Source organism: Ptychodera flava, chromosome 20, assembly GCF_041260155.1.
Source record: "Ptychodera flava strain L36383 chromosome 20, AS_Pfla_20210202, whole genome shotgun sequence".
NCBI lineage: Eukaryota > Metazoa > Hemichordata > Enteropneusta > Ptychoderidae > Ptychodera > Ptychodera flava.
In genome coordinates, this window is record NC_091947.1 from 35,749,306 (window position 1) to 35,771,308 (window position 22,003).

A 22,003-nucleotide genomic window follows, 5' to 3' on the forward strand; every position below is an offset into this window, starting at 1 on the left:
CAAATGGAAAAAAGATTGCTTATGCAATTCCAAAAATGTGTTAAAATTTTGTACAATAGACAGCAAAAGTTTGTTAAAAGTAAAAACAGTCATTTTGATTCACTCACAGGAACATAAGCTGAAGCTACGTATTGCTCCATTGGTTTAAACTATCAAGCAACGTTTGTTAAATACATCAGTTTCTATTAAATCTTGACTGTACTTAAGACCTCAAAGGCAGGGTAATCTTAATCTCCCGAGCTCTTTTAAGTTAGGATTCTCAGGAGTATTTTATGACGTAGAAGTAGCATGCGTAAATTTCAAAGATATTTAGCTTTGCATTAGTTTTATGTACTGCCATTTGAGTCCGCAATGTTTCGAACTTATAGTTAAATGTAACTTCAGAGACGTAATCAAAATAGTGCAACATATTCATAAAATTGGTAAAGTTCACTCCATAAGATCCGTGGCTTGACATGACTAGAAGTCTATTTGCTGATATAAATGAGATTATGAAGCGTACAGCAGGTAAAGGTTAAGTTGTCTGATGATGTCATTGAATTAACGGCATCATTCACTGATGTTTGCATAATTGTACCGGGCACGACGAAATTACAGCCATCGACTCCAGTGGCGACATTAGCTTTGACCAAAAACTTCAACTCCATCCAAAATGGGGTCCTGAAAAAAGCATTCAATTCACAACGTTCATTATTTTATTGTAATAATTGCAGGTTTTTCATAATTTTAACGACGTGAAAAGACGAGCAGGAAAGTAATATAATACGCAGCAAAGAGCCATGAATATGTGAAAGTTTTGCCGCTTTGAACTAAGGAATGTGTTTTGCGAAGGCAACAACGTCAAAGATTTGAAAGGTGACGTCAAGATTTAGTTTCAGTATCTTTAAATAGTGAATGAAAATACACAAGTCAAATCACGAACTCGTTTGGCTAATTATATCACGACATTTCCCAAGTATTTGTAACCGGACCGTCATCAACATCGTCAATTTGTGTCCACATTCCCTCTCGATGAACAATGACAATCACACCTCTGACGTAGAGTACTGGGGATGTGATACAAATCAGTGTTTTATTGATTGTGATATAAGTTGATGCAATATTTTAAAACTATCCCATGATGAAACAAACATAAAATATTCATTAATGATGAATGTCCTACATATGCTCAGCTGATTGACGTTAGTGATTGTCATCTAGCTTTGTATTACATTATATCTAATCAGCTTTCCTGAGATTTGAGCTGAGACAGACGGAAACACAGACTGACGCACGGATACAAAAAATATATTCAATGTATAACCTTGGATAAGGAAGCTAAAAATAGCAAACGCCTGTTCACTTTAGCTTGCCAACGTCTTTGATATAACGATTACTAGGGCGTCAAATGTAGAATGTATTCCATAAACAAAGAGTGCATATGCAGATACCTATCCTTCGTAATGAGTACCATGATAAAAGTCACGAATGTCAAAGCCTGAGAGTTTAATATCTCATTCTATAATGTCAAGTGTTTCAAGCGAAAATTACAACGCCTTCTTTATGTTCTACAACTTACAATGCATGATACTCAAGGTGTTAGCCAAGAATTCATTTCTATCTCTTACTTAAGCTTACTAACAAGATTCAAGTTCCGAAATAATTTCTATAAATCCATACTCATAACGTTTCCATACTCGTTTATTTCAACTGACTGATTTAATCATATGCATAAATGCGCCTAACAGCGCGGTATTGCTAGTATAATCAACTGTTAATTTCTTAAAATCTGTTCAGTAGTAGAGGAAGAGTCTTGACCTGATCTTGGACGAGTTACATCTAAATACTTGAACATAGTTTAGCTTGAACAGCTCTACACAAATTGAATCGCTATCAATTCAACGTGTGGTGTTCAATTACCAATTAATTCGAAAAACCCGACACTTTCAAAGTAACCCTACAAAATCGAGGTCGTAATTTCAGGTTTAACTTGTCTTTGTCAAGAGCTTATGCAGGTTAATTTGCATTTGAGGGTGTAGTGAATACAACACTAATATGATGTACCAATTTATTCATTTTGAGACTAGAAAATAGATTTTCACGGCCTTATCTTCTATTTTGAATAGCCAGCTTTAATGAATATATTTATCAAACTCTGAAGATGTGTCCTGAATGCTTATGCGATTTCATCTATTCAACGATGCGTTCATTAAATTGTCAGAGTTCAGTGACTCCCATTTCTCCTATCTATATTCAAACTGTATAACCAAGTAATGGTTAGCCATAAAGTGACAAAATTAATTCTTCTTGTCGACAATGAATAAATTGTTAAGGTATTTTTTTTCTTACCAATATCATGCAGTTTAACAATCAGTCAATTAATGTACTCCTAAATTGATCTTTTCCTCTGGTTATCCATTTCTTTTAAATTTTATGAGTGCCCTGTATGTTTGGCTCCATAGAAATTCTTTTCAGGTTGTTACTCATATTGCAACCTGAAAAGTGGTAAGGATTTCTTAACCACTATGGACAACGGCTCACATGCGCTTTGAAGTGCATAGGCCGCAAATATCGACCACATGAAAGTGCTGAAATCTGTTACCGTCGTTAAACCTACGAATAGGAGAAGCAGAGTAGACCTAATTAGTGCCGCTTTCACAAACACTTTATATGCAATATTGAGAAGCCATGTCTCTTGAGGGAAAACTTTCATCTTGAGAACAAACATTTGCATTAATATTGGAAGGATCGGATTTAGAGACAGAGAGAATAGCGAAACAATGACGAAGTGGCGTCCACCCACATGTACTGCCAATTGTGTAGATGTAAAGAATAGTACAATGCGTGTACAATGCAATTTTTTTAAGGGACGAAGTCGCTAATTTGGACTGAAGTTTGTCCTTTGGGACAATACGTCAATACCATAAACATTCGTCCAGTCACCAATCATTTAACTGGTACATTTTTGAAATCAAAAGGAAAATAGAATTCTCCTAACACAGCAGAATACAAGACCTCACACACAGTACAATGTTTTGTCAAAACATGGCAAGTTGAGAAAAAGTTGAAAGCCTGAGTCACCATATTGTTGTTGCAACTATGCATCCGCCTTCCACTATTAATTATATTCTAATAATCAAATTATCAAATTATCAACACGTCACCGTGCATGTGGCAATAATAACTGAAAGAAATCAATTGCAATTAAAATATTCATTAAATTGTGTAGGAAATCGTCATCTCTTGCTTATTGGACAGTTGAACACAATGTGTATACTTGGTTGCGACTAACTGACAGTATTCAGATTAAGTATATCCACTTCATAAAGTCAGTGAGGAAAGTGAAAGGGTGCTTGCAGTTAGCTGATGAAGGGACAAAACCAGAAGTACAGCCTCTATTAATAACTCTTTTCTTCCCGAAATTGACCGGCATATAAAGGATATATACGCAGAACGTGGTCAGCTTTTGAAGTACAGTAATATCAAGAATCTATTAGCGACGACTTTCTTTTTTATTTCGAACGTATTTCTATCAAAAAGTTACATTTGAAAACGTGTCGTATGTAAAAAAAGATTTTCATTCTAAAGCTCGAAACGTATCTCAAGACTTTTCAGATTAAAGATGCAATATGTATAGTTTGCGCATTTTGCCAAAGCGAAGATTGCATCTACATTATTTTGTGACGTCTGTGACCTTTCTGATGTGAGATGAAAATGACCGCAAACACGGCAGCAAAAGTATTACGATGACAGCAAATATGGCGGCAAGCACATGGCAATGACTGCAAATATGGCGCCAAAGACATGGCAGTAACTGCAAATATGGCTCTAAAACACGGCAATAAATGCAAATATGGCGCCAAATACGTCCTTCCGGCTCTTTTGATTAATTTCAAAGAAAAGTAGAATTATTTATCAAACACACATTTATTTAAATTCAGTAAGAGCTTGGAGTATGTTTTATCTTAGTAAATGGTTAGTGATTCCCTGGGATTATATCTTTACAATATGGCTTGAGATTGTTAATTGGAAGGACAAGTTGGAGGAAACAAATACCGATCACCAGCATATCTCATATGAGTATATGTAAATGTTAAACCGACGCTCAGTTTGCATATTATAGTGAAAAAGCTTTGACAAGTCAGGTCAGAGAATGTCGGTGTTGATGAACTCACAACGATTCAATAAATGGATAAGATAAAAATAGATTCCCCAACGAATAACAGGGAAAATAAGCAATTACGTACACCGTTCTGAATGAAACTGTAAATCTACACTGACAACAGAAAATTAAACGTGACAGTATAGCGGTATGCATGTCTCAAATGTGATTGAATCAATAAATAATATCACTAAATTGAAGGAAAGGGAAGAAACACTGATATACTGGTATTCTGTGTGAATGAATGAATGAATGAATGAATGAATGAATGAATATGTGATCATATAGTGGCAGTATTACATACTGACACCGTTAAAAGTATGTGACTCGGACAGGCAGGAGAATGACATGTTAGCCGCATCTGCTGCTGCTTTCTGAACTTGGCGCATGCTCACACGCAATGTCACCAAGACAACCAACTGAACACCAGCGACAGATATTTGACAGTACAATACCATTAAATTGTCTGTGTCAGACAATTGTTTTCAAAGAATGAAGGTGTAAGTATCGCCCCATATACTACCTATACTTAAGTACTTGTTTCCCAATACAGAGTTTATATTTTAATCTGTGCGTCAGATTGATATAACCGATATTTAACTCCATCGAAAGTAGAATACATACAATCTTCTTTCCGCTAAGAATTTCCGACATGTAGATGATAAACGAAAGTATGAATTCTGTAGGTAGGGAGAATAATGAGAGCGTGAAAGCCATCATCCCTTGATACCAGATTTGTTCTGGATGCTATGGATACAAGAAAGTCATTTTCTTCACGTTAGCATGTCATTTCCAAGTCTTGAATCTGGCCTGATGTCCAATATTTGATGGTGGTAAACCTAGTGCAATCATCATTTGATCCTATTTTACCACAGGGCCACAGAACAAATCTCTAGAATTTTTCTTCATCTGTATCTTACACAAATATCCTACTGAAATGTTGTTTTAATCCGTACAAAATACAAATGCATCCTTGTGTATACATTTTTCACTGACCAAAACTTCCATCATCGTTCTGCCAAGGTACACTTCAGACAGTCAGTGGCTTAAGAAAAAGTCATCTCATGGCCCGATCAAGTGCCACACAAAATTGTCCTTGTCGACGTCAGGCTATGGATTAGACACTATATGTTAGGGTCGATAACAAAATTGCAATTTCGGCAAGGAATGAAGTCTGACAAGGAATGAAGTTTAACAAAATCTTCAGCTGAGACATGTCAACAAAATCATTATTAAGCAGTCAGATGCCATGTCTATAGTATTCATTTTCACCTGACTCTCTGTTACACAAATTCTACTGATGTGAAAGAAGAACTCTTTGGATTTCAAACGAAACGTTATACTGGGAAACCGGATATTTGTGTATTATCTTTGCTGTCAATCTGATATAATTGGAAATGGAAATGAAAAAGGTGTCGACATAAAACAGATGCATGGACGCTGATATAATTGATAAGACTCTGTACTGGTGTTCAACTGGAGTGTACTGGTGTTCAACTGGAGTACACATAAAAGAAAATCACTAATGACGTATCCATGTCTCTGTGCTTTCTAAAAGTGCAATCTTTGTCGGCAGTGTCGGCAGTCGTTTTTTTAATTAGAGGCCTAACCTTCATCTAGACCTTTACCCGTCAGATGATCAGCGAGCGTGTATTTGCCATCGAAAATGATAATTCCTGAGCGTTACCGTATAACCCCAGTTGAAAAATGCCGTGATCAAACAATTTAGTGGTACAGTATATCGCGCAATCTGGCGTACGAACATGTAAAATATAAACACAGAGTGGTATGTTAGATGGCAGAAATAATAGGTAATAAGTTACACATTGCTATGGCTTTGTCGTCAGGAATTTAATTAAAAGTAAATAGTGTAATTAAATCGATTTCTGTAAGGATGGAAAATGGACGTTGAGTTATGAGTTGTGTCTGCTTCTCTGAAACTTTACCCCTAATAGACAATTAGTGATGCTAAATTAACATGACAGTGTGAGTTAAAAATCGCATGCATTGCACGCCAAATACTGTCTTCTTTGATATCGACTGTGACATGTTGTTTTGTCAATAAACACCTGCTATATTTCAAGTATCAAAATTTTCTGGAAAAAAAATCAATCAGGTTGACATGTCGTTTATAATTACACCATGTCGGTACGTGCAACTCAGGAATGATCATCTAAAAAGACATGTGATGGCACAATAAACATCAATGAAGGGCTGATGGTAGATGTGACAATGGTGATTATGATGATAGCAATGTTTTGCAATTGAACTTCTTCTGCAATTAATATTTTATTCTTGTTCTTTGATACTTCATATCAGATGCAAAAAGTCATTCCTTGCAATGAAAAATAATAATGAAATAAATTATCCTCTTACTATATGTACTTAATCTTGAAGTACAGTTCAGTAGTAATCGCCGTCCAAAGTTTTATCTGACATAAAGCTTAAAGTATTCCACTACTTCATAATGTACATTCGACTGTTTAGGACAATTTTTTTATGGAAATTATCTTGAGAGAAGAGGTATTCTACCAAAGAAGACAAATTGTTGTACTTATACCACTCTTGATAAGCAGCCTGTAATATGCATGACGTGTTCCACTTTTTCAGATGTCGATTGCAATAAAATCGGTGTAATCTTTTAGCAATATCCGTGAGTAGTTTTGAAGGATAATCGACACATCCAGAGGTTTACATTTTGCAACTTAAATTTCTGAACTCCGTGCACGGAAATTTGATGGCATGTTAGCAGTGAATGCGATTGACGTTGATGTCACCTGTCATACTACTGGTTGATTTATCAGCCGTAAACAGAATACTTGATTTTCACTACTGCTTTATCGTAGGATACAAACGTTGCCAATGTTTGACTTCTGGCATTTATATTAATGCCTTGCCTTGTATTTTCTGAGTTATCTGTCATGCTCATACGTACTTCGCCATTCGACTTATTACAAACGATCTATTTTTGGAGCCTCAATTGAAATATCCTCCCTCTCGAGCCTCACCTCATTGCATTGTGGCCAGCTCCTCTGATGTTGTGAAATTACAACACTTTCGACATTAGACTCGTCATAAAAAATGCAAATGGAAACTTGAACAGACGATTACATAAAAAATCAACTTTGGTATCTCCACTTGTCAAATGCAATATTCTCCTGGTACATAATGTGATGTTTATACTATCGGCATCTCACACGGGTTTGTTTCACCTCTCAGTATGTCATTCACATTTGCCAATGTGCAACGACTTGTAGCACTTTTAATAGCTGAAGATATTCATTTTAATATGTACTAAGCAAACATAATTTACACCATATTACTGAAGCAATATTTACCAAGCTTATACTTGTTTGAATAATCGATTTAATGCTGTCAATGGTGGAATTTTAATTCCCTTTTTATAGAGCTAGTACACATTTATGACTTCTAGGGTTCTCCTGTTTAACAGCAAATTATAGGATGAAACCTCCCTCAAATAGTAAAAAAAGCATAGAGACAGAAAAATAATTGAGAGTAGAAGCTGTTTTATATCGTTCATAGCAAACGTAATCAAGCTTGAAGTTTGTTAATGATTTAACTAATTCTAGGATGAAAACTATGACACTGAGTGAGAAAGACATTTGCGTGCAGTGGTTTCAGCCGAAGGCTCCTAAAACCAGATACATCAATTCACTTTAGACATTTACTGAAAGTTCTATGCTATATTTCGGAATTAATTTAGTGTTCTGGCAACAAAGGTATAAATCACCATCTACTCAATGCGTATGACACCATTTAATAGAGTGGGCACCTTAAATGGCGGAAATAACCTTCAAACGAAATATACAGGATTAGCTTCAGGGCTACATGCATGTAGTGCCATCACAAATTAAAAGAAAAGCTCTAGATAAAAAGATAAAATGGCGGATAGATTATGGGATATTTAAGTCGTATTTCAATAACAGTGCAGTTTACGTGACCCTTCGGTAAATTATGGAAGTAAAATAGTTTTTTCCCGTTTTGTCGTTTAGCATCTTAATATGAAAGCATTCCAGCAATGTCTATATCGATCTCTGATTAAAGCACTTGTCGTTTTCAGCATCAATGACATGTCTCTTGAAATAGCGCAGTGTAGGTGTGTGGCATTATTAAGTGACACTGATTGAGATCTGTGCAACACAATGGACCGAGTCCTTGACTATGAAATTGGCTATAAGATTGCCAAAGTGTTGGACTGTCTGTAGCAACAGATGACATGTGGTTAAATAGGTTGTCGTCATTTGCATAATAGGTGCATTGTTCACCTTGAGTTTATATCAAGCTGATCAGTTAATTGACCTGGCCAGTCGGTGAACTCCGATTATCTGGAATAATTTGACATGCTGCATATACAGCATTCGTTGAACACTGAGGGCTTCTGAGTTAACTAATTCACATGGCTTACATGTCAACGTGTGACTATTGAGCTGCGAAGTTGTTTGCATCAAACCAACGAGTACGCAGTACTCATAGTGATCATTGGGAGTCGTCATTGACATCTGCATTCTCAAAGTACAATAAAATAATATTATGAGAAGCGTAATTACAGAATCAGAGCTTGCAGAAGGCAACCGACATTGATCATTTTTGAGCTGCGTTTCACGAACTCATTCTGGAAGGACCTGTTTGTTAATTATCGGCCGGTTTGCAGGCGATTTGAGATCGAGAGACTGGTCAAGACTAGATGTTAGCTACAAATGAAATCCACAATAATTCGACATGAAAATTTACTGCCATACAGGGCATTTTAGTCAGCGTCCTTTACATCCACTTCAAACACTGTGACAGCGACATATACGACTTTACAGAATATAACCGTTTTGCGTTTGTGTAAGTCTCCCAAATTATCATATGCACGTTACATTACCGGCATCTTTCCAAAATAAGCTGCTAATCTTTTCAGTGGTTAACTCGATTATTGTGATAACCCTGCCAAAAGGGACTCCGTTTTCCAGACATTCGTCGATATCAGTGTTATGAAGTCTTATCTGTACTCAAATGGAGTTTCCAGTCCTAAGTATTGTTCATACTTTACAATTCACCTTTTTTCCAGTCTACCTTTACCCGTTACAAACTTGAAAATACAAATAATTTTATCTTGAATAGTTATTCATCGAATCTATTCCTTATATTGTGAATACTTAATTTTTGAACATTAATCAAAGTATGTTGAACTTTTATGATATTCCATAATTTGAACCCGTCGACTTTAATCAATTTTTCATATCCGATGTTTGCCAAGTGGGGTATACATATCCAATATGGGTATGTCTCAATTATTATAATATCCCCTTTCCTTAATTTCTCCCTTCCTTGTACAGTGCTTCATACATGTTTTACCGACGAGTATACATTTTGTATACATTTCTTTTTTAGTTGCTTTCCTTTTTTGTTTTGGATGTTTTATGTTTGGTTTCAAACATAAAGAGGTTACTCTGGCTAGTTAACGACGACCAAATCAAACCGTGATATCTAAGATATCAATGATTAATAGAGTTATATGTAATAAGAGATAAAGAACAAGGAACATAAACAAACAAATAATAAAAACAAACAAGCAAATAAATAAATAAATAAATAAATAAATAAACAAACAAATAATAAAAACAAACAAGCAAATAAATAAATAAATAAATAAATAGAGATGGGTGGGTCGTTTCAGAGTGAGACGTTTCTACAGAAACATCCCGCTACAATTTAGAAAAAATAACTTAAAATATTTTCTATTTTGTCCACGTGTTTGTACCCGTCATACTATTATAAAACATAGTATTCTATTAATCTAAATGTTTTTTCAGTTATATGTTTCTTTAAAATAAAGTTTATAACATGAGACGTTACGACCTGACTGCCCTGAAACTAATGTCTTTCTTGCCGTCAATTATGATCAAACTTTTTGTTCAGTCTAAAGTGTTCTTATGTCAAAGTCCTTGCTCTCTAATCGTAACGGTGATTAGATAATTGAGGGCTTACAGGAAACATTTAGTGTTCGTTACCTCATAGAAGTGTAAATCTTCAATGACAAATTAAAATCCTCGAAATGAAAACCTTTCGTAGGATATTTGTAAATGTAAATTCACATTTTGAAAGAAGCTCACCAAAGCTCAGACGGTTATTGGACAAATAATCCCAACATCAAAGTGTAACACCCGCTCAATAATACCTTTATGATTATGAAGCGATGTCTCTTCTGCCGCGCCGTGATCAATTGTATTTTTACTTTCCATACGGCGTGTCGTTTTTCGAAGTGGCCATTTTCAATCTTCTTTTATATTCATCCAAAAACGTGTAAACCGAAAGACAATACGTCATCTGATCATGAAGTGCGCATGAGCATCAAAGTTTGAGAAGGAGTTTAACAGATCATAGCAGTTTCTTGACCGATCTTTAGATGACGAACTTCAATTTCGAAAATGACTATTGACATAAGTGACTTTACAAGTAATTTTTACACATAATTTATAAACACAATCCGATTGTTGATGTTGTCATATATTTCCCTCGTTGACAGATTACGGTTCCAATGTGCATTTCTTTCTTTTATTTTTATAATAATGGTAATATCAGAGAGAATACGCACCTGCTACGTGATGGCCGATCCAATGTCTACAATTTTAACATTTTTGTTGAATGAAATATTACTGCAAAGGATATTTAATCAAAGCTGGCCAACTCTACCAGCCTCGTCCAGTCGAGATTACTGTGATTATTCATTGGTGTTTTATGATATCTATACACAAAACTAAAAACAGTCTCTAATGCGATTATGGTCAAAGTATGAGATACTATTTCATCATCACTTCGTCGCCAGATAGATCCAAACGTCGCTATGACAACTGACAAAGTGCACTTTAATGTAATGGCTTGTTGGTTCAATAGTTTGTTGAAAGATTATTGAAAAGATTTATCGACTAAATATGTATACGTCATAACTTGTCCTCTCTGGGACAGTTCCTTCATGTACGCCATCCATATAAACATTGAAATCTAACCCTACAGTGACCATGGTAATGTAAAAACACAATGGTAATGACGTCATCTGACTTTGTTTTAGTACCATGGCGCACCAAACTCCGATTACACCATGATTATTCGCTTTCTTCCGGCGCTCAATACTTAATTATTCCTTAACATTCCACTTATTAAGATGTGATTAATTAGAACCAATCCCCATAACAGGTAATGTGTCACGTGATGTAAACTCCTTCACTACTATTAATGTGATTAATTAGTTTTGTCAAAGTAACGAAAGCTTTTTGTCGAATAAACTTGTGATTTAGCTTACTGCCACTGACTTCACTGAAGTATACATCGGCTGAAATAGGCAAAGAATGTTGCTAGTAAATCAATTAATCTTTGATACATGGGTTTCTCTGATTAAGAGTTGATCTCGATGTGTTCCGGGCATCTGCAGTAGATATGTGTAAATTTATTCATATGATAGTCTGTCTAAACCATATTAGCCTTTGCGATGTTAGTTGACTAACCGTAGGTTTAGAAGTATTACCATAGAAACGGGAATCGGTCTTAGTTTAGTTTTAAGCAATTATTTAAGGTCGTCTTTTTATAAACGCTTACACACATCACTAATATATCCATGACAGAACAACATGATTAAAATAAATGTTCAGAAAAAAATCTTCCATAACATATCAACGCATCCAGACTTGGATAGTCTTGTCAACTAAAAGTCAATCAGCTCTTTTGCACATGTTCATGCTTTATGCTGTTGACCAGATCTCATTCTTTTTCAAACAAAGTGACGATACACCGCCTATCATATTACTGGTGGTTCAACCTAACTACATACACACACGGCACTGTTGCATGAATAATATTCAATTTTGAGAGAGCTCATATTGTATATAGGCGTGTTTTAAGTATTGATTGTAATGTACAAAGTCTAACTAGTGATCATGAATAACAAACTAAAGCACTGGTTAGACGATTGATCCCATTGAAGTTCAAATGATTTAACTTATCCGTCAACCCAGTCGACTAGGCGTGACGCATTTAACAACCAATCCCGTCGGCCCATTCCATCGTATTATCCAAGCATGACACAGACTTACTTATCCCATTTCAACCAGTAGATGCATTGATGGAAGATAGACATTAGCTCGCCGAAATAACCTTCAACCTTGCCCAATCTATTAATCTAATCCAAGCCGTCAACTTAGTCCAGCACATCCAATACAACCTTACAGACCATCGTTGGTGTAGTCTATAAACGCAAAATAATATATCACCGTTCAAAGTAAGCTATCAGTAATGTAATTTCACAATTTCGTCATGAGCGTATGTTATGACGTCATCATTTGATGCCGAAACAGAGGAATTGAATAGAAACATTCATCAGAATCTGTTTCCTGTAGGAAATATCAAAATCCTTGTGTTTGTATCGCTTAAAGACATTACGCTTCTCTCTTTTAACAGTATCGTCAGAAATCGAAAGTTGTTGCTTGAATACGGATACCACCTTTTGTGTTAGTAATACCGAAAACTTGGGTTTCGTCTTAATAGTACACAAAATGATTCCTCAGTGTTCTACTTTCATAAGCTGGCTGGCTTAGAATCTAATGTTTACTGTATAGAATCACATTACGCAAATTAAGGCCTATCGTTTTTGACAGGAATTAATCTAGAATCTCTTCGATAAATAGTTGCAAAATCGGTGTAAATCTCGGAATCGCCACGCGTCCATTGCCTGGAACGTCGGAAGCATTAAATTTAACGTAAGTAACGTGAGTGCAGTAAATTTTATCATTCAAATTGAGATACTGTATGCCAATGCAGGTGCTTAGATCTATCCAGTGGATGGACGAAAGTGGAAGGGCCCACAGATTATGTAAACATATTTAAATCTCGTCAACATCTCCATGACAGAAAGGATAGCTGTGAAAGCAGCCTCTTCAACATTATCACGCAGGGAGTTCGCAACAAATCAATGAATAGCGTTCATTGTTTTATAACGAAAGCTAAAGAGCGTACACTGGCGCCATCTTTGCTTTGCCTTCATTGGCTCCGTGTACCACTCAATGCAGTAAATGGTTCATACAAAATGGTTCATCTGTTCATATCGAACCGAAGACGGAAAGGCAGTCTTTGTGTGCATCTCTAGACAAAAGTTCCTACAAATTCATCAAACGAAGATACAAACATATTCATAATATTTGTGTTTTCCTTACTACATCAGTAGGATGATATAACTTTATGCGACAAAATATTCAACATCTTGATGACGCTATGACTGTGTTCACAGGCAACAAACGACTCCTCTTTCATTGAAGTACATTCGTCTGTTTGATTCACTGGGTTTCTGCAGCATGTTTATCCAGTCGACATCCCATCTGCTTGCCTGTTACCTTACTCATATGATTTCATGACATTGGGCGTTTTGCATTTTGTTTTCAGTGCATTTGGTAAAGAAACATGATCTATTCCTGAAATATTCCGCCTGTTATGGTTACTGGATACTTGATGTATCGTCGTTTTTCGGCACCAGGGACTCGGATATTGTACACTCACAGCAACGATGTCGTTCTGCTAATACGGTTTAACACGAGAGGTTAACCTCAATTCCACGTATTTTCTCATCCTTGCATATAACGCAAAGGATAGTCGAGGTTCATTGAAATTCAGAATGAAATATTACAAGTGAGTCCCGAGACTGTAGAATGAATTGCGGCATATAACCTAAATGATCTGTACTGATTGAAATACCCATTACCTACCAGAGGATTCATGGCTGGGCTAACTACAGCGGCGACTTTCTCAATGTTTCTGCTGCGTCATTCACGACAATTAATCCCATGGGTATTTTTACCCATAATCAGGTAATTTCTTTCATCTTCATTATCCCTACTGAGAAATAATCCTAAGTTTACTTGCCTTTGGAATTCCTAGATCTTTGCTGATATCTGTTAGCGTGTCGACGACCGAAAGTTACAGTTCAGCTGTCTGTCTTCAAGGACAGCCTGATATCTAAAGAATGTTCCAATAAACTGCGGGGGTTCCACTTCGAGTGGGACTGCTCAGTAAATATGTTTAGGGAACAGAAAATAACTTCGTAGACACATAAAACCGCGCTCCGTGAGGTGTGTAAATTTACTCTGCATATTACATCTCTCAGTTAGCAAATGCATATTGGCGTCATATCACCAATATGTGTCACAATTAGTCGGTATGATATGTAAATTATCAATATCAATTGTCGGCAAAGTGATGGCGTCACCATTTGGAAAAGCTGCCACTTCTTTTTCATGCATTACCCTCCGAGGCTCCGTGTCCAGCACTGTCGACGGATTAATAATATTTCAATGTTAACTTTTCCACTTCCTAACTTGCAATTCTCGACCGCGGGTCATCCGGGTACTTGCGGTTTTTACGTCAATTTTGCGTCACAACACCGTGAAGGGGTTCGGATTTGCAACCACCAAAACAATATTTAAAGTTTCAATATACCTAAATGACATAACTTTTAGTTCTGCTTTTTTCTACACAATTTCTGTGTCATTCGCTCTTCTGTATCGTCTGATCTCTCATTCACCTCGCTCATATGCGCATTCTCCTACTGACGTCACTCCGCAGTCGAGAATACTATTTATCTTTTTACATATTTTGGAAAATGATTACAACTTTACTGAAGGTTTTGGACTTAATGTCACTTCTAAACATTGTAGTCAAGTAGACTGCATATTCTTGCACCACTAATATTTCAAATGAATTAACTGAATTTTCAATCACATTTTGAAAAAGGGAAACTTAAAGGTCTTTACAAGAAAACATAAAATGTTTCACAGTTCCTTAACTGTCATAATGCTTAATTGCATTAAAGGGACACAGTCGCCAGAACAGTCGCCGGATCTCAAAGGTCGTACGGGACCCATACGACCAATGTTAACACTGTATCCAAGGTACGATGGTGATTGATGAAAGTTAAAACACGTCTGTCATAATCTACATCGCATAATTTAAATGTTGCAGCTATGATGATGAGGTGCATCTAGGTATTATGCAGGAACTCTCGCGCAGGCGCAGTTCCAACTACTGTTTCCCTTTAACGTATTTGTGGAAAGAATGTTTCTCTAGCGGGTTTTACGCGAAATGTTTAGCTTTTTGTGCAAACACACATATATAAACACAAGTTCATGTTACGAGGATTGGCATTTATGTTTTGAGGACAATGATTTGAAGTGTAATATAGTGATCGTGTGATCGCAGTGGCGGGAATAGAGTGGGGGTAGGGTGATGTAAATGCATAAATCAGTGGATATGAGCTAACTTGCCATCCACGTTGCTGGTTTGCGATATAAGCTATCCAATGCTTTTGAACGGTCCTCCATCCTTTGTCAGCATAGGGTGACATGTATTAACACGTGTTGGAATGGTTCACTTCGGCAACAGGAGAGGTCAGAACCTTTAATTATAGACACTGATTTAAAGCGGTATGCATTTCCCTATGTTCGTTACTATACATTTAACACATGTGAAAGGAATATATCACACTCCACACAGCCGTCGTAATACATAAATAAAGGTTATTATTTTCAATGATTTTCCTCAGATATACCACTTTGATTCTCAAAAATTGTATTATTGTCTATTTTACAGATTGGATTCAGCAGTCGAAAGAGAGAATTTGAACAAGTCACGACGCTCAGTCATTTACGAGGCATGAGATTTTCGATAATTGAAATTTGATGTCGCCTTATTCGCTTGGGAATTGCGTGAAGGGCCAAATAGCTGGACCAAAGGGAATAATTAGTGTGAAATGTTACACCTTCAAATGGTACAACGAGTCAACTCTCGCCTGGAACTGCACAATGCTGTAGCCTTCAAGGAGTTTTGTCTTGAATTGTCTTCCTTGACATCATCGCCTAATATTGCATCTTGTCCTCCGGACTTTGCCCGTTGTATTGCAAGATGTTCAAATGACTAATAAATGTAGAAATGTTGACCGTGGCTGAAAATGTCGATATCATTTTATGACCTTTATAGTGAAAAGGTAACGTTGGAAGTACATAATATGAACGGATAATACTATTTTCTTTGAATTTCCTCCAAGGATTAAATTTGCACGTTTCATTAACTCAATCGTCTCCTGCTTTGGTAAAGTTCAAGCCATGCGTAAAATACAAAGTATTTCTGCGTATTAATGAATTTGATTGTCTTTTACGCATCTTGAAAACTACCTTGGTACATGTCAATGCAGTAAGCGGATAGTAAATAACTACCTTGGTACATGTCAATGCAGTAAGCGGATAGTAAATAACACATAAAAACAAGTTTGTTTTCTTCATTGTGGTAAATGTGGTCTTCTTGGCTTACATCAGCAATAATTTCAGTTTTTCAAATTGCTTACCACATCGACAAAATAACAACAATTATTCCGAACGATCTGTTCGCCCGGTCGTTCGCAATTCAAAACTGTCGGCCACCCTTTCATATCCGTCGCTCAAGGTAATTCGCATAATTTTCAAAGAATTCAGTTTCAACAATATTCGATTTTATCGTCATAACTGAATAAATTGCCAGCTGTCTGGTTCATTGTGCGTTCAATACTCATAAATAAAAAAGGCGGCCCAGACCTCTAATCATAAATGTGCATATTTAAAATCCAACTCTCCTCCACGCTGGTAACAAATTATACACTCATTCGTTGCCTTGCGTTTGGAACGAACGCTTTACCGGAAGTCTGTGTGACAATCAATCAAAGAGTTTGGCAGGTAGACGCTGTTTTAATAGCAACAAGCTGCAATAACACAACATGTTACCTTGACAACGCACGCATTCGTGCATTACATGTCAATAATAAAGATACAGTTTCTGGTGCACTTCTAATCCTGATTCGGAATCGTTGATAAAATATGTATTCAATTTAGGAATGACTTAAACATTAAACGTCACTTAAAAATTTACTGTTATTAACAGATCAAGTGTATACAGCAGTATTTCACCGTATTTGAATTACTCGTAAGACCTCGATACCAGCACGCTATAAGCAAACACGGCATAAGAATACCAGCAAAAGTGCAGGCATGTATCTCATCGACCCTGAAAATTAATATCTCATGGGCCTACACATTCTTCTGTTGAATGCATGCATTGATAACGCATAGATGGTACCTCTGCTGCCAACGATTCCACACGTCACTTTCTCATCATAACAGGTGAGACTATTTCAAGTTCGACTTGAAAGGGAATTTAGAATTACGGTGCCACGTGTGTATAGTTTATGTTTCATTTCTCTACATACCTAACTATAAAGATATTTTTGCTCATAATCCAACACAGAGCTGAAAACTACGCCTGTTTGCACTTTACGACCTTTGCTATTTGCCAGCGTAAATGCTTGGGATAGTGTTTCGCACTGTAGAGTCCACAGTAAATATGTCCATTGTTGCAAGTACAAGACGAGTACAAGCTTTTTTACAAGTTCCGAATTTGTAGATTTTACAGTAACTTAAGAGAATCTACCGGTGATTTTTGAATATTTTGAAAACGTGTATGACTAAATAAGTATACGTTACGGGTAGAAATCCATTTTATTATAACGAGGGTGAATCTAGTAGTTATCTACTGCTAAACCAGAATCTCAGATAAATCCAGAATTTTAAAGCGAGCAGACACGTCAGGTGAGATAAATCTTGAGTCGTGCGATAAACGACAAGTCAAGCAGTCAATATTGTGATACATGACAATGCCAGAATTATCGAATTTTACCTGCTTTTTTATCGAGTTATCTTTTTTCGCAATACGGTCCAATCCGGGTGTTTATACTGTTGCTCTGCTTGACCAACAAATGTACCCCTAGACCCTTCTTTCAAAGTGAAATTAAATGAAAACTCAGAGCAAGTGTATAATATGATGTAGGTGTTGGAAGGTAATAAGAATATATTGTACATGTAATAACTCTAGTGCAATCAAATGAAACTTTTCTCTCTATAACAAAATTGTCGCTTCAGGCAGCGACGTTATTAAAAAGGAAACGGTTGATTGTACCACACTTGATATTACAGTTTTTTCTTTCAACCCCTCGCAGCGGTTGTCATACTTTATATTATAATGGGTGCGTGTTTCGTTAGGTTTCGGGCAAAATGTGTGTGTTATGAATGGTAATTCCCAAAATAATGGCATAGGAGAGACACATCTTTTATCAAACAGGTCACATTTGATGAGGTACTACTGGTTGACTGGTTATTGTGAAAGCGCTGCGCTAGTCCAATTTCACCTGTGAGACAACTTTAGACATTTCAATTTACGTTAAAATCATGTACATATAGATAATGACAAGCTGCTCCTTCGCCATTGCACCGGTGTTGAGCGGAATACAACAAAGGGTTACTACCATGGAACGATATAAATTGATTAGAGGTCATGCACAGTTATCTGTGAATACTTTGCAAGGTATATAGTATAGGCATGACAATGACACATTCATTTGCATAGATGATCTCTGCCGATGTAAGCTATCAACTTTTCAAAGAAACATACACCTGAGGACTACTTTGAAATCTCAAAAGGTGTATTCCGTGAATTTCAACATCTGATGCAAATGAACCGAAATACTTCCCTTCACTGATTAGGAAATCAACCACTATGCTGTCAATTTGAAGGAATTAAGATAAAAGGCATTGAAAGTTAATGCAATTTACGTTGAAGCGTCTCCCTTTCCGTCTATCTCAGAAGACTGTACACTAATTTAATAAAACCCAGCGTATCAATTACAGCTGGGTCTAAGACATGGATGGAAATGAGAGTTGCCATTCGACAAGAACTGTGACAAATAATGATTCATGAGAACATCTGTCTTCAAGCGATATCCGGCGGCTGTCAATCAGACTGCTTTGCTAAATCAGACCCTTACAGGTCTATTTTATTACATCAAGAAAAATCCTTGTTCCCTTTCAGTATGTTGTACCCGGACATGGATCACACATCGAAATCTACAATACTTATTGCAGAGTATTAATTTCCGGCGAGCTCAGTGATCGAATATTGTGTAGAAGAAGTACTCTCACACGAGCTATCGCTGTACATCGTCGTCTACTATCGTATCTTTTTGAATGTGAGATTAAGTTGAATAACGTTCAGTAACGAATTGACTTTTTCTCATCATCACACGGAGCAGACGGTTCATACGTAGGAAATCATATTTCATTATGTCAGACAGAGTTTTGGTCCCTCTATGTTTCTCTAACAGCAATTACCTACTTCCGTACGGATTGTTTATGAATTCATTTACATCCGAAAAGGCAAAATTACATTTCTAATTTACAAAGGATGTAGGCCTAAACGTAGTGATCGTCAGGATGTCAAAGTACGCCGCCGTGTTTAATAATGGAAAAAATAGAGCAAATAGCTTACCTGTACTGTGTACATATTTGATTGACACTTGCACAATTCGAGTCGTGGCTAACCTGGCAGTCTCAAGAACGTCTAGGAAAACCAAAAAAATAACTTGCAGTGGCAAAGTTATTGGAATGTATTGCGAAGAATCATCCCAGATCGAAGTAACAGACAATGGTGTCTTATAGTTGACGTCATCAAGACTTCACTGACACTATTTATGAGATGAAATACAAACTCTGCCTTCGATTTGCCACATTCATTCCAGTACGGGTACGAGCAGTGGCGTGCGATGGCTGGTGTCCGACTGAAAGCAGTTTGCAAATACTCATAATATAACCACGTTAGACGGAAACCACACCCTGAACATTTGAATGAGTGGTTTCGTCAAATCACTACGCCAGCTGTCATTATGGTGGCGCACTGAGTTACAGTCTGCGCGTTAAGATCTCATCATCTGCCTTATCAAACGAGATTCTCCCGATAAGATATGAAATTCCATAACCTTGTCCATTATACGACAAGCATTTGTATTCAAAAGAATTCCTCTTATAATTGTAGTACGACTGCCCATTCAAGTCGTGTGTTTGTTGCTATATGTGTAGGCATAGTACAAAAAACCATCTAATATATGCATTTGGTCACAAATTGGCTACCTTTTTTTGTATTCTTATGACAAAGCTCCAAAAGGATGATTCGATCGCATTGGTTTTGTCTTGATATAGCCCGAATTGTTATTAACTGAAATATATTTTGTATACGGTATTGATTATACATGCAATACGTAAAAACATAACTGTATCGGGGACGATTAACTTAGCTTGTCTTCTGCGCATGCTGTTATGACACTTCTTTGGTGAACCATGCAGGTCATAGGTCATACAATCACTTTTGATAGTATAGATCTTGTTTACAACCTTATGTTCACCTCGTTCAAACACTTTCAGCGACACATCTATTTAAAAAAATTCAAGGTTACTGCGTCTATGACAATTTTTCCACTCGAAATGACGGATTCCATCTTTGTATGAACAGTCATCTGCTCAGCTGGGATTATTTCATTTCGACATGCGAATTAAAACTGCACGTAATTAGATCCAGTATACATGTAAATCCTTAGCGCCTTGCTGCAGAACAGCCCATCGTTATTGCTAATGGTCTATATTTGACATTGTCTTTAACTCACAGGGATACTGTGTCATTGCTTCATATTTTTCTTGTTCCTAACCTTCTGGAATGAATCTCATAAAAATATTCCGATAATTCATGTGATTTTATATTCGCGCTTACATCGAGATTTTATGTTATCCACAGAGTGAAGTAAAATCAGATTGTGAACATATGATGTAGCTTTCTACAAACTCTATTCCCATATCCATTGAACCTTGGCAAAAACTTCGGCAAAATCTTTAATTCGGACGGAGGTGGAAAACAAGCATTTGTGCGAACATTAATTAGCTTATCTTACATTATTAAATAAATGTGAGGAATATTAAATTTAAATTCGAAGGAAATTGCAATCCGATAACAATCATATTCTGCAGCTAATACATCATTCATGGAGAGGAATCAACGTTTGTCGGAAGGGAAGAAAAAATTAATGATGTGGTTACAGTTGGACGAAATCCAGTTAGTACATTGGTTATCTTCAGATGTTCATTAATGAAGTAATACACAACGGACACGGTGATAAATACTTTGATATTTTCATGGCTTTAGCCGATGTTTATCTTAATTACTTTATCTGATCTTAATCTCGTTTCCTTAGAAGGCTTTAATTCAACATGTTTGTGGCCGGGTGTCTATTCCAGATAGTCATCAACACAAGATGTTCAGGAGGACTGTCACCAATCAAGTGGCTGATCTTTTGACAAACAAATCCCTAACACAGGTATTTCAATGGCGCAAAATACATATAAGTGAAATGCTTGGTATTATGATCTTTGTTCAAATCATTGATGATATTTTACAAGTAAGCAGGATTTGGGTTTCTAGTAGAAATATTTACCAATTACTTGATTACCATAGACATCAGAAGAAGAAGATATGTAACACTTTAATTACGACTCTTGTTGAGAAGATTAACAACTTGTTAGATAGGTATACTTCACGGTAGTGTGATATTGAGAGTAATAAAATTGACAGCTAAGAGTAAATTAACCAAACTAACATTTTTTCGCTGGTCATTAGAATATCAATCACCTAATTTGGTCAAAGGATAAGTACCTGAGTTGCCTCAGGATTAGGTGTTATCATTTCGCCACTCATCAAATTGCCGTACTCTGTGTTGCAGACATTTGCAGCGACTATTTTGAGTGTCTCCTATACTTCCACAAGCCAAATTTGTGTAAGTCGTCTTTACCAGTAGACGGTTTAGTTGATATAACCAATGAACAATTCTAATGATTAAAGCAATGCTTTCCGTACCTGGATCTTTTTGGGCACCAATACACGAATTCATTGTGATAAAATCATTTTAACAATTTAGAA

The 22,003-nt window shown here is 36.4% G+C and overlaps 1 protein-coding gene across 1 annotated transcript in view; it reads right to left on the reverse strand.

The window, feature by feature from the left end:
* The window catches only part of LOC139120824 (5-hydroxytryptamine receptor 1A-like), a 79,065-nt gene extending 59,243 nt beyond the window's left edge, over positions 1 to 19,822 (reverse strand). Inside the window, exon 1 of the mRNA XM_070685397.1 lies at positions 19,532 to 19,822. The gene's annotated coding sequence lies outside the window, so the exon portion shown is untranslated. The remainder of the gene's footprint in view (positions 1 to 19,531) is intronic.
* Positions 19,823 to 22,003: the final 2,181 nt, after the last annotated feature.